The following is a 14,487-nucleotide window of genomic DNA, read 5'->3' as shown; positions in this document are numbered from 1 at the left end:
CATGCAAACCCCTCCACCACGATAAGGTAGCAATCCAAGGAGGGGCCAAGTCGAAAGGAGCCAGTTGAGGTGGTTTGGACACCTGCACGGACGCCTCGGACGGCTACCCAGAGAGGTTTTCCGTGCATGTCCTACAGGGAGGAGGCCCCGGGGCAGACCCAGGACGCACTGGAGGGATTATATCTCTCGGCTGGCCTGGGAACGCCTCGGCATCCCCGCCAAAGAGCTGGTAGAGGTAGCTGGGGAGAGGGAGGTCTGGGTATCTCTCCTGAAGCTGCTACCCCCGCGACCCGAACCTCGGACAAGCGGAAGGTAATGGATGGATGGATGGATGCATTTAACACAAAAACAAAATGTCAAGTACTTACAAGAAATAAAGAAAGAGGGAGGGGGGGCGAGCATCTCAGTTTTAAAGTTTTAACAGCGAAAAGGTGACTAGCATGACGACATTGTTCAGTTCTGTAGCGATAGTCTCCACCCTCATCCCTCCTTTCTTGAGTAAAGTTTGTTTGGCTCTGCAGTTGTCTGTCCTTCACTCTGCATTTCACTGTAACTGCTGACCGAGCAGCGCAAAATGTCCACACCACTCCAAACTCAGCTGGCTATAATAAGGAAATCGGAGAAAATATACCAGTTTTTACAAAGACTTGGGAAGGAATGGTAATGATTTACTACAAAAAGTATAAAACATCACAGAAGCGCGCAACGGACCGCCTGTCGTAATGCGTGGAACACGGACCAGGGAAGCAGGTGAACGAAGGCAGGAACAGGGTTAAACAAAAGGGTTTAATGCGAAGACGCAAGGGCATAACAGGGGAAAACACGGCACTACACGGCACTACTCGACACTACAACAATACAACGTTACAACGTTAATGACCGGACTGGGGAATACTGACTCAGACGCAGACTAAATACACAGGGTAGGCAGAAAACAACAGGCAACAGGTGAAGACAATCAGAAATTAACATGAGGTAACGAGGGGGGCGTGGCACACACGAGGATCGGACGAGCCGGGCATGACACCGCCCTCATTCACATATAGCTAAAGGAATATCTAAATGAATAATATTAATCCATAACTGAATAATTCATCTTTACGAAAGTATTATCATAATGTTACGACATGAAAATGTGAATGCGTCTGTCATTCTGAGAAGAGCCGCAGCCACGTGGCCAAAGAGCCGTATGTGGATTGCGAGCCGCAGGTTGCTGACCCCTGGGCTAGACAGTAACAGGTACATCATATTATAAAGAAGGCTTTGAATTGAAACCATAAGAACGCCAATAAAATGGCATCACTTTACCCCATTAGACAGACTGCACAGGGAAGGACACTTTGTGTGACCTTGTTTTCAGTTATTAAAGATATCTGGAGCGTTTTGCTATTGTTGTCACTTACTGCCACATTCTCTATCAGCTATCCAAATCATCCATCCATGCAATGCGGAGGAGCAGCGGCTCTACTTTAAGCCCCTCCCGAATATTTGAGCTTCTCACCTTATCTCTAAGGCTGAGCCCAGCCACCATGCAGAGGAAGCTCATTTCGGCCACTTGTATCCACCATCTCATTCTTTTGGTCACTACCCAGAGCTCATGACCATAGGTGAGGGTAGGAACGTAGATCGTCTGGTAAATTCAGAGCTCTGCCTTCTGGCTCAGCTCCCTCTTCATCAAAACATAACGGTACAGCATCAACATTACATCTGTTGATCTCCCGCTCCCTTTTTCCCCTCACTCATGAACAAGACCCGAGACACTTGAACTCCTCTGCTTGAGGCAGTAACTCATCCCCCACCCGGAGTGGGCAATCCACTCTTTTCCAGTTAAGAACCACAGCCTCAGACTTGGAAGTGCTGATTTTCACCCTGGCCACCTCACACTCAGCTGCTGCAGCTCAATGATGTCAACAGGACCGCATCATCTGCAAAAAGCAAAGACACAATCCTGAGGTCCCCAACACAGACCACCTCCGCCCCCTGGCTACACCTAGAATTTCTGTCCATAAAAGTTGTGAACAGAGTTGGTGACAAAGGGCAGCCCTGGCGGAGTCCAGCTCCCACTGGAAATGAGTCCAACTTACTACTGGCTATGTGAACCGAAACTCTCGCTCCGATTATACGGGGATCTGATGGCCCGCAACAATGGCCCTCGTACCCCATACTCCTGGAGCACCCCCCACAGGACCCCCCACAGGACACAGTCATATGCCTTTTTCAAATCCACGAAACACATATAGACTGGTTGGACAAACTCCCATGAACCCTCCAGTATCCTTATGAGGGTGAAGAAATGGTCTAGTGTTCCACGACCAGGACGGAATCCACATTGTTCCTCTTGGATCTGAGGTTTGACAAATGGACAAACCCTCCTCTCCAGTACCCTGGCATAATCCTTCCATACAATGTTGAAGAGGCGTGTCAGCCAAGACAGCCCAACATCATCAAGAGCTTTCAAGAACTCAGAGCGAATCTCATCCACCCCTGGAGCCCTACCACTAAGTAGTTGTTTGACTACTTCAGTGACCTCCTCCTCCTCTGAGTCTACCAGCTCTATTTCCTCCGAGGAAGGCGTCAGTTGAATGTAAGAGATCCTTGGAATATTCCTTCCACCGCCCGACTATATCCCCAGTTGAGGTCAACAGTTCTCCATTCCTGCTGTAAATAGCATTAATGAAACCCTGCTTCCCCTTCCTGATTTGCCAGAATCTTTTTGAGGCTGAAAATCCTTCTCTATAGCCTCACCAAACTCCTCCCACACCCGAGTTTTTGTCCTAGCAACTGTCTGAGCCACTTCCCACTTGGCCTGCAGCTACCTGTCCGCTGCTTCCGGAGTCCCACAAGCTAACCTAGCCTCCTTCTTCAGCCGCGTCAGGCACTAACAACCTTACGGTCACAGCTCCGCACCACCACCTCAGCAATGGAGTCCCGGAATATGGCCCATTCAGGCTCCATGTCCCCCGACTCCTTCGGGAGAGAAGAGGAGGCGTGAATTGAAGATCTCCTGCACAGGGGCCTCCACCAGACGCTCCCAGCACTCCCTCACTATGTGTTTGGGTCTGCCAGATCTATCCAGCATCTTCCCCCACCATCGGATCCAACTCACCACCAGGTGGTGATCATCTGACAGCTCAGTTCCTCTCTACATATGGACACAGATTTGACGATGCGATTACAAAATCGATCATCGAACTGTGGCCTTGAATGCTCTGGTGCCAAGTGCACTATGAACACCCTTATGCTCGAACATGGTGTTCATAATGGAAAAACTGTGATTAACACAGAAGTCCAATAACAGATCTCCGCTTGGATTAGGATCAAGCAAGCCATTTGTATTAGGACGAATTTCTGGACGACTACGTTGCCTAGATTTAATCATTGTCTTCCTGTTACTGTCATACATATGAGGTGATTGATTGATTCTGATCGTGTGTGGACTAATCATCCTGAGATTCAAATATGTCGTCCATGATTCACCTATAATATTATTGTGTCAAGGTTAGACTGAAGCAGATTGTTATACAGTGATATTAGGATTATGAGCAATAAAAATGATGTGGTAGTTATGGGTGATTTTAATCTACCGGGGATACAGTGGGACATTGTTGCTGGCTCTTCTGAAAATGAACTTGAGATGGTGGAATTAGTACAGGATTGTTTTTTTACTCAGTTTGTTAACACCCCTACCAGGGGAGATGCCATTCTTGATCTTGTTTTGTCTAATAACCAGGACAGGATTGGTAAATTAGATGTTTTAGAACCACTTGACAGTAGCGATCATAACATGGTTAAATTTGAGGTTAAGTTTAGTGCCCGAAGAGCAAAGTCCAAATCAAAAATATATAATGTTAGGAAGGCTAACTTCAATTGTATGAGATTAAAACTAGAAACCGTGAACTGGATGGAGTTAAATAACAAAACTGTTGAAGAGGCATGGGAATTTTTTAAAAGCACATTATTGCAAGTACAAGAGGACTTCATACCTGTTTCTAGCAAGAATAAATCTAGGAAATTGCAACCTAGGTGGTTTAATAGGGACATAAAGTATAAAGTAAGGAGGAAAAGGGCTTTGTTCCAGAGATGGAAAATAACTGATGATGACATAATAAAGCAAGAGTATCTAAATCTACAGGCTGAATTAAAAAATGACATTAGACGAGCTAAAAGGAATGTCGAAAGGAAGATCGCATTGGAGGCTAAGGATGACGTTAAAAGTTTCTTCCAGTATTTTAACTCTAAAAGAGCTCTAAAAGCTGAAATTACTAATCTGCAGGATAGTAAGGGTCTTATAATTGAAAACGACATTGACATAGTAAATGAGTTCAATGATAGTTTTGCACGGGTATTCACTGTCGAGGACACTAGTAACTTACCAGTTCTTATTACTAATTCAACATCGTCTATAACTAATATATATATAACTGAAGCTGATGTTTTGCAAAGCCTAGCTAAGCTCAAAATAAATAAATCACAGGGCCCTGATGGCATCTTACCTATAGTGTTAAAAGAGATGAGGGATATTATTTGCCGACCCTTAACATTACTGTTTCAAAAATCCTTATCTGAAGGTGTGGTACCTTCTGATTGGAAGCATGCCAACATAACGCCCATTTTCAAAAAAGGGGATAGAAGTAATTTGTCAAACTATAGGCCAATCAGTCTAACTTGTATAACTGGTAAAGTTATGGAGGCTATAATCAAAGAGAAAATGGTAGATTACCTGGACTCAAATAACATTTTGAGGGATAGCCAGCATGGATTTAGGAGAGGTAGATCCTGTTTAACAAATCTGTTGGAGTTTTTTGAGGAAGCTACTCAGGAAGTTGATGATAAGAAGGCCTATGATGTCATCTATTTAGATTTCCAAAAGGCTTTTGATGTTGTTCCCCACAAGAGGCTCTCACTTAAACTCAAAGCGACAGGTATTTTAGGAACTGTAGCGACTTGGATTGATAACTGGTTAACGGATAGGAAGCAGCGAGTAGTTATAAGAGGCTCGATGTCACAGTGGGCCTGCGTTCATAGTGGGGTACCGCAGGGTTCAATTTTAGGACCACTTTTGTTCCTAATTTACATAAATGATATAGACACCAATATATACAGTAAACTGGTGAAATTTGCAGATGACACCAAGGTGGGTGGTGTAGCAGATACTGAACTAGCGGCTCAGCAGCTACAGCGGGATCTTAATTTAATTAGTGACTGGGCTGACACCTGGCAGATGAAATTTAACATAGACAAATGTAAGGTACTCCATGTAGGGAGCAGAAATATAAAGTACAGGTATTTTATGGGACCTACTGAAATAAAGGTAGCTGATTATGAGAAAGACCTTGGTGTGTATGTTGATGCTTCCATGTCTCATTCTCGCCAGTGTGGGGAAGCAATAAAAAAGGCCAATAGGATGTTGGGGTACATCTCCAGGTGTGTGGAGTTTAAGTCAAGGGAGGTAATGCTAAGATTATACAATTCCTTGGTGAGACCTCACCTAGAATATTGTGTACAGGTTTGGTCACCATATCTTAAAAAGGACATAGCGGCCTTAGAAAAGGTGCAGCGTAGGGCCACAAGAATGATTCCTGGTCTTAGAGGAATGTCATACGAGGAAAGGTTATTTGAGCTAAATCTGTTCAGCCTCAAGCAAAGGAGACTGAGGGGGGACATGATCCAGGTCTATAAGATTCTAACAGGTTTGGATGCTGTTCAACCGAATAGTTACTTCAGCATTAGTTCAAATACAAGAACTCGTGGCCATAGGTGGAAATTAGCGGGAGAACATTTCAAACTGGATTTAAGGAAGCACTTCTTTACACAGCGTGTAGTCAGAGTATGGAATAGTCTTCCTGATAACGTAGTGCAAGCTGAATCCTTGGGTTCCTTTAAATCAGAGCTAGATAAGATTTTAACAACTCTGAGCTATTAGTTAAGTTCTCCCCAAGCGAGCTCGATGGGCCGAATGGCCTCCTCTCGTTTGTATAGTTCTTATGTTCTTATGTTCTTATGTTCTTAAAAGCATGTTCTTTTTTTTCTTTCTGGTCACTTGTATAACTTGTTTTTCACAAATTACTGGTTTCAGAGTCCCCCAGCAGAATAATATTAGCCAGCATCCCCTCCAAGGTATCCAAGAGATGGCAGGCCCGTGCCAAGAAGAATGGCTTGTGCCGTTTTTACGTCCGTTTTTCAGCGGCTTTGGTGCAGTTGCAGAAATATAACCTATCAGAGCGCATAAAACCAAGGGGAATCTCCCGGGGAACCTCAATCAGCGTTTCCACAGTGCCTCAAAGGTGTGTGGAGTTTATATTTTTACAAACGAGGAAGACTATATATCTTCGTGTCTAAGGACATTCAGATGTAACATATTTCATAAAACCGACATAAAACTAGAACAAATAAACTGCTTGAATAGCAAAGACATACTGTGTGTTAGATCAGATTATTGCACTCTCCATCAATAAATGAACTAGGACAAAAGCTACGATAAATGTTTTAGGCATTAACCAGTTCGAGTTTATCAAATAAAATCGAATTCAACTGAAAAAATATTTAGGTTAGACAGGTTAATAAAGAAATTCCATAAATAATCTGTATTTATCAAGGTCAATCTAGGTAGGTGTTAAGATGCCGATCCAGGAAGGAGGCAGACCCCGAAATGCAGGAGCCGGTGTTCTGACAAAACGTCCTGGGGGTATTTCACGAAGCAGGTTTTGCAAACTCTGGGTTTAAACTTGAACTCTGAGTTGATTAACTCTGAGATGTCAACCTCTGAGTTTTTGGTTTCAGAACAGGTGATAACGATTAGTTTACAATACTCTGAGTCAGGGACATGGCTGTCCCATTTTGTTCCAGAGCTATTAACCCTTTAGTGCATTGCCCCTATGCCATGTAATATGCATACAATGCATTAATTAATAGCTGTTAGAGAGAAAGTTATTCCGAAAATCTAAGGGGTGTGCATTGTTCCCTGTAGTCCACTGATAAAAGCACACTTCACTAGATGTGCCTATCTCGTCTAGTTTTAAAGTTATTAACCCATTCATGTATTGTCCCATTGCACATTATACGGATACGTTCGAACATTCAAAAATTAATTAAAAATCGTACGTAAAGCAATCTGGGAAACAAAGGGGTGTGCAACAGTCGCCATTGAGCCCAAAATGCTAACCGACCATGTCATTACACCTGACAGGACCTATTTTATGAGCTATTAACGCGATTTTGCACAAATCACGAAATGGTTTGAAGCGACAAAATAACCGGTGTGCATCGTTGTCTGTGGACTGGACAACACGATTTTATCACTAAAAACGCCCCACCTTACTTCCGTGAAAAGTTATTGAAGCTAGAATACTGAATATCGAATATGAGGCTAACTTAACCGCGGTCAAAAACCAGGGCTAAGAATATTGTTGAGATAAATGATTGTCTGTGATGAAAAACGGTAACGCTCTAACAGAAAATCATTTGTAAACGATAAAATATGTAAACGGGGTCTGATCACCCTCTCCTGACGTAGATTCCTGCGGATAATTTGTGCTTCGATGTCGACCGGTCTTTCGAGAAAAGGACACGCCATGTCTGAGAAAGTACTTGCTTCAATCTGACTGTTCATTTAAAGAGGAGGAGTTACAGGGATTAAACCTGCTAGCGAGCAGGTTAGCTTCACGGGGTATGTTACCGCGGTAAATGACTCAGAGTTGGGCTCAACTGGCTTTTTGAAACCGAAAACTTTGAGTTTCCCTTAACTCACACACAACTAACTAAACCCGCTTCGTGAAACGGCCCCCTGCTTTATCAAAACATCCTACCGTAGTGCTAATCGATAGCCCTAACCCTAACTCTTACCCTTACCCTAACCCCCCAAAACCCCCTAAAACTCTTACCTTAACCCTAACCCTAACCCCTAAAACCTAACCCTAATACCAAAACAGTGGAATTGCACATGCGCAGAAAGGCTCGATAGCACGTCTCGATAGGTAGGATGTTTTGTCAGAACATCGGGTTTATTAATACAGACAAAGCCGATAACACACACTGCCAAAAGGGAAATCCGTGAGAATAGTCGGGTCGGCGCTGAAGGGTCGAAGCCGGGGAAATCAGTCCTACAAAGAGGGACAGGACGATGAGACGAGGCGATGGACCAGGCAGGGCGAGTGGATCAGGCGGGCAGGACAAGCGAGGCAAGCAGGAATGGGGACGAAGGCAGGGCGAGCGGGACCAGGCAGGGGCGCAGGGCAGGCGAGACGGCAGGGCACGACAACACAGGCAGGGAAAGGAGAGGAGAGGAGAGGAGACACAAGACAGATAAATGCTCCGGTACATGGCAACAATACTTCGCAACTGTTGTTAGTGCAGCCAAGCTTTAAGTATTGGACCGGTGTTCCGGGCAATTTGGTTTCCCTATGTTTCCCCTGTCTATCAGGAAATAATGTTTCCCCTAATATTAAAGCAAAGAGGTACTCAGGTACATTATTACATGTGAATACAGTAGATCGTCGCGCATAATATAGCCTAGTCTTATAAGCAATACTATACCGTTTTCATCAAGAAATATATGTCTATCCAGCGAATGAAATACTTTAATTTATTATCTGTAAAAACAAAAAACATCGAAAAGGCATGTGATGTTTTAAAATATATGGTTTGTTTACCTCAAGAGCTTCGAGAAAAGACATGAAAACAACAGCGAAACCGTGTACAAATCAGCGCGCGACAGGGGAAACGTAGGGAAACTGAATTGCCCGGAACACCTGCAAATGAGGATGGTTGCTAATCGCTGTGCTGCCCCACCCTTGTGGGTGTGACAGTAGGTTTATGCCTCTCTAGCGCATATTTATGTGATGTAGAAAAAGTACTTCACATGCTTCCTGCTGTTTACGTCACTTGGGGCGTGTTTACAATGATCATCAGACGTCTTCTATCAAACCTCCGCCACCAGTCAATCTGACGAGAGCCGCCGGTAAGTTTATTCTTGCTTGGTTGCCAGAAAATAGCTTTAGAAATCCGCATCGTGTTCGGATGTACGCTGTGCAGCTTGACAGATGCCCCGGTGTTTGGTTTCTATTTTACCGGTAAACTTCGTATAGATTTTATAAATAAGTGAGGATTAATGAAATGTGTACCTGGATGAAAACATGGTTCTCTCACTAAACTTTACATTTATTGCATGCTTTGTTAGAATCGGTGTTTTATCGGGTGTTTTTATATGCTGTTTATAAGCTTTAAGTTGTCCAGATTCGAATACGAATGTTGTAACAGTTCGGTTTTAAATAAGCTCGATTTATTAAAAATCTGGACCGACATCTGTCCAAAGAGACGTACAAGTGAGATATCAACTACCCACAAATACACCCAGGCTGAGCTCAGGGTCGGCAACGTCGCTTCGCTCTCTCTCATTCTATCTTCTTGGCATACCTATAATGCGGTGATTAGCTTCATGTCCCGTCACACTTGGAGATGATATGACATAGAATCAAACACCAAAAGTAATCAGAAGTTTACAAATTTTCGCTACTCGTTGTAGCGATTACGCCAGGGGAGGCAATCCGTGGCCGGGGAGCAGATTCGAACACAACACGCAGGAGTGGTTGAACGACCTATTTACATATAGCGGCCGCGGGATCGGGGAATGCGGCGCCGCACGTGCTCAAGGTTCCCGTACTGCTCTTGATCGATCGCACCCATCACAGATTCTCTGCTATGATTCGCTTCCTACTGGCGACGCTTCATCCTAATTAAGACGCTTTAGGGCGACAGGCCAATTAGACCCCTGGCATGCTCCTGTCTATTTATGATTAATATGCTTTTCCTTTAAGTATGGGTGCCATGCCAGTGGTCCCCCAGAATCAGCTCACTAGCTGAGGGTGACCTCTTCCCCTTCTTTTCGTATTTTTTGTGGTTTGCCGCAAACTGCAAATTGCGCTACTTAGTACAGTCGAGCACGGTTATTACGATTTTCTGGGGCTGTTATAACCGAATTTCGTTATATCCATTTTCATGTAAGATTGCTATGTATTATGACTGATCGCTAGGCACATGTATTATGACTGTATAAAATAACACTGACCTTCTAGTTCTGTCTATGAAGCTTTGTTTCATGTAATGATCAAAATAAAACATCTTTTTTACTATCAAGCAACGTGTATTTTGTAATTCAACAACCATTTAGTATGGACCACGAAATCGATAACATATTACATGGTGGTAGAACGCTACGCACAGAAAAAAGGTAGCCTACATACTGTACTGACTGCTGCTCGCTTTGGCTACGCGATTAAGCTGACGTCGGACTTATTTTAAAGTATTAAATCTGGAATGATTGAGGCAAATCGTTATAACCGAATAAAAATTCATTGAAATATTTCTTTGGGGAAGACAGTAGACATCGCTATAGCCGAATTTTCGCTATAAAAGAATCGCTATATGCGTGTTTTCTTTAAGGAATTTAACGTTACTGAAGGTCGGGGATTTGGAATCGAAACGTTACAAGCGTGTTTTCGTTATAAGCCGAATCGTAATAACCGTGCTCGACTGTATGTGGTTAGTGCACAGTGAAAATTTCACATCAGGGGTTTTTAGTGACTGTATTACTGTGTCTGTGGGTTGTGGGAGCTGGCAGCCCGTGCTCAGTGGAGGAAGGCTGTCTTCTGAGGGAACTTCTTGTCAGCTTGTTTGTGCAAAGTTTCAATGCACTTTAATGAAAGTATACTTCTTGGTGGATATACCATGCCAGATTAACAAAGGTGGTGGCAGCATTCATTTATTTTCAGTAACAATCAAGGAAGAAAAGAATGTTACAATTCTGCAAGATCAGAAGTAAGTAATAAAAAAATAGTCATAGTTACCCAGCAGAGCTGTAAAATTTTGATATATATTTTGATAAAAAGGACAAACAGATGGACAGGCTAAGAGTTAATAAACCAGTGCAAGTGAACAAATAAGTAGGCCTACCAATGCAGGCTTATCATGCTATTAAGTAAAAACCCTTGAAAAATGTTTTAACGTAGAATGCAGTTACTGAGGGTGCAAATGGAGTGATCTTGTCTTTGATGTGAAGAATGCTTTATAAATGGTTAAAATCTTCTTACTTTTCTGTTTTTTTAATGCAACCTGTGTGGTGGAGCAGAACAACACAACTGAGCTGGTGGAGAAGGGGCTTCTGGGAGAAACACTATCTGAAGACACAAGTCAGAACAGGATGGCCCACATGTTAATAATAATTTGTTTGTCCTTCCTCTCTGTTCTTACTTTAGTATGTGGTAAGATGTTACTTATCAATGAATTTGTTTGCTGTTCTTAGATTGGGACATTTTACTCTTGTTAGAACTGTTCTTATACTGTAATTACACAAATGTTTTCATTTCCATTCACAGTGCTCTTTCTTTAACGTGACAGTGATCATAACTGTAGTGTATCTGTATTCTCACAGGACTGCCACAAAAAACATGCATAGTTTGCGATGCTGACTGTGCCAGTGGAGTGACAAGAGTCTATAAAAGTGATTCTGACAGCCCATTCTGGCAGGGAAAACCAGAACATCTACCAGATTGTGGGAGAGATTTGCAACTGCATGTTTTATGTCGCTACAATGGGCAGGTCCTTCTGCCTACTGTCCATGGTGAAAAGTATGTTTTTGAAGGACCAGGCAAACATTTAGACACAAACACCACATGTAAGTATTACAGATAAGACTCTTTCAGAAATTTTACATCTGGGAGGATTCATGGGTGTTTAAAGATATGGGTCACATACAGTTAGGATATGATTATATTCTTAGACAGTCATTTGAAAATATACATCATTACGGCAGATACTTAACCCGTTTTCGTACTGTTAAATAAAATGTTCTAAATCAGTCCTGAAATGTATTTTTTGTATTCCCTAGTATTTTTTTTAAAGTTATTAATATTATTATTATTATTGTCTTTAGCCTGCCCAGAATTGCGCTCTGAAGTGGGTAAGTGATGTCACCTGCAGAGACCTTTCTGCTTCCTCCTTGTTTATGTCATCATGTAGCTGCCGGCCACTTAGACACATACACACTCCTGATCTACCTGCGTCCCTCCAGATCTGTCTGCCATTGTCCTACAAATTCAGTTGATTGACTGATCAACACAACTCTTCTTTATGATTTGTATTATTCAGATCCACAAAAAGATTCATCTCAGCACAGTCATGGTCATAACTGGACAGTTTGGATTATCACTGTACTGACTGTAGGTATGTATTTGATGTACAGTCTTTCTTTTAGCTGGGCTGCTGCTCTTTGCAGTGAAATCAGAATTAACAAATCCTGCTTTGTGTAATGCAGATGGTAACTGGGCTGTAGCCTCTCCTAGGCAGATCTTGGTGGGTGTTATATGTGCAGACAGGGTTCAAATTACATAACCTGACCTAAGAAAACATGCTGACTTGAATAAGGAGCCTTCAAATAACTATCAGTTGTACTCATTCTTTGTAGCAGCCAGTGTGATGTTGGTGATCCAGTGAGAGAAGACAATCAAGCTGAAGTACAAGCCTACTTCCCTTCTTTCCTCATATTACTTCTTTTACACCAAGCTACTCTTATGCATTAATTACATGTTACTAAACTTGCTGTAGCATCTTAATTTACAGTATTCTCTAATCTTGCAGTAATCCTTTAAGTTGATCAGCACAAATTGAGAATTTATTTAGGGTAATCTTCATGATTATGGAATTATTAATATCAACATTGGCCTGTACTTCAAGAATGAGGAAAACCTGAGGGCTATTCCCCTGCTGAACCAGCAATAATCAATCTTGTTTGTTTGCTCTGCTGTCATATACCACCCAGTATTTTTTGGGCCACTTTTGCACTGCTGTCTCTTTCTTTCATCTGTAGCTACTTCTGACTCGTTGCAGTATTATATGTTATGGACCTGCCCCTTTGCACTTTACTCCTCATCTAGTTGTTTTTCCCTGGCTATAACTTTCTTGAGTGTGTGTCTCTATATGAATAAATATCTATTTATCTATAGTTTGTGTATCCTTTTTTTGTTTTTTTTCCTCTGCATTATCACTGGAGTGGCATACCAAACTTTACAGTAAAGAAGAAAGAATAACTGTCATCGTACTGCGTATAATGAAATTTGGTATGCCACTCCAGTGATAATGCAAATGATCTTGTATATGGGTCAAAGATGAGACATGTCTATTTTTGTGTATTAAATTTACAAAAGGGATTTTATATACATAATAAACATATTAAATAAAACTACGGTATACACTGCGTTGTGGTTTTCACTCAAAGAACGAGGGGACGTGGGACCATGCAGCGGTTTTATTTACCTGGCACAAACAACACAAAGTTGGGATTCCACAGGGCAGCATAGCTTGAAATACATAGGCAATGCGCTGGCTTAATCTCCAAAACTGTGCCATATTTATGAATAAAATAAAATACAAAATGAACATAAGAAAGTGCATGATATTGTTACGACCCTGTCTAGGGGTTAGGGTGTAACAGAGGAAGGGAATGGGGAAAGGGGAACGAGGGGAACACAGGGTGTGGTGTACAAGGGAACACACGTGGACAAAGGGGATATTTTTATAGTTTTTTATATTTTATTTCGCAAGACAGACACAGAACAAATGATCCAGGTGCGTAAAACTCAGGAGTGACTATTGCCAAAATAATAAACAAAACCCACTTACCAAACACAACCCCTATCTAGCTTAACTAAGTGCGAAAACCAAATAACAAGTGTTAACCCTTACTCCCTATCCAAAAACAGTCACAAAAACTTCCAAACAAAACCGGCAATCACTCCCTAAGCACCAAACACTCATACAAAACATACACACAGTAAAGCGTCAAAGTGAGAGGGGCGCGCGAAGACGTAAACCAAAAGCAAGCAAAAAGATCGATAACCAGAAAAGCAAGCAAAACCGGGCGAAAGTACAGAAAGGGGTAAGGCAAAGAATCGTAAGTCAGGGAAATCAAAAAGTCATACACAAATATCAAAACCAAGAAAACAATCCAATAATAATCAAGTAATGAGCTAAGCTCCCGAAGAGTGTCCTGGACCGGCTCTTATCCTTCTCCGGACGGAAATGACGGAGGCCAAACAGGAAACGAAGGCGGGGTCCGGAGGTGGAGGCGGGGCCAGGACAGGTCGAGCGGGCATGGTCGTGGGCGGAGTTCGCACGTGGAGGCGGGGTAAAAACAACGGCACGTAACAATATGTACCTGGCACAAACAACACAAAGTTGTGATTCCGCAGGGCAGCATAGCTTGAAATACATAGGCAATGCTAGTATGGGGAGAGACGGAATATTAGCTATCCTCACGTGTGGTTTCAAAACTTCGACAAAAATCCACTCAAAACGACATAAACAACAACACAATATACGCTGACAACATCTACAAGGAGGGAGATGTAATCTCTATCAATCAGTGTTGATTTGGAACGTTTACTGAAGCATGAATAATTAATTACATCGGACCGCTGTTTACATAGAACTTACCGC

At 42.4% G+C, this 14,487-nt stretch overlaps 2 long non-coding RNA genes across 4 annotated transcripts; one reads left to right on the top strand and one right to left on the bottom strand.

The window, feature by feature from the left end:
- Positions 1–7,986: 7,986 nt before the first annotated feature.
- On the top strand, positions 7,987–13,078 carry LOC111839422 (uncharacterized). Of its 3 annotated transcripts, XR_011984806.1 has the most exons (7): positions 8,218–8,313; positions 8,908–8,956; positions 11,123–11,255; positions 11,426–11,668; positions 11,927–11,953; positions 12,142–12,216; positions 12,458–13,078. It is a non-coding gene; the product is annotated as an uncharacterized lncRNA (long non-coding RNA). The 3 variants fall into 3 exon arrangements; XR_011984808.1 differs by lacking the exons at positions 8,218–8,313; positions 8,908–8,956 and adding an exon at positions 7,987–8,177; XR_011984805.1 differs by lacking the exon at positions 8,218–8,313 and having other exon boundaries at positions 8,814–8,956.
- On the bottom strand, positions 11,041–14,484 carry LOC140581675 (uncharacterized). Its single transcript, XR_011984812.1, has 3 exons — positions 14,207–14,484; positions 11,968–12,081; positions 11,041–11,171 (listed from the first exon to the last, which is right to left on the bottom strand). It is a non-coding gene; the product is annotated as an uncharacterized lncRNA (long non-coding RNA).
- Positions 14,485–14,487: the final 3 nt, after the last annotated feature.

Source organism: Paramormyrops kingsleyae, chromosome 2 (assembly GCF_048594095.1).
Source record: "Paramormyrops kingsleyae isolate MSU_618 chromosome 2, PKINGS_0.4, whole genome shotgun sequence".
NCBI lineage: Eukaryota > Metazoa > Chordata > Actinopteri > Osteoglossiformes > Mormyridae > Paramormyrops > Paramormyrops kingsleyae.
This window is presented reverse-complemented; position numbering and strand designations above follow the sequence as displayed.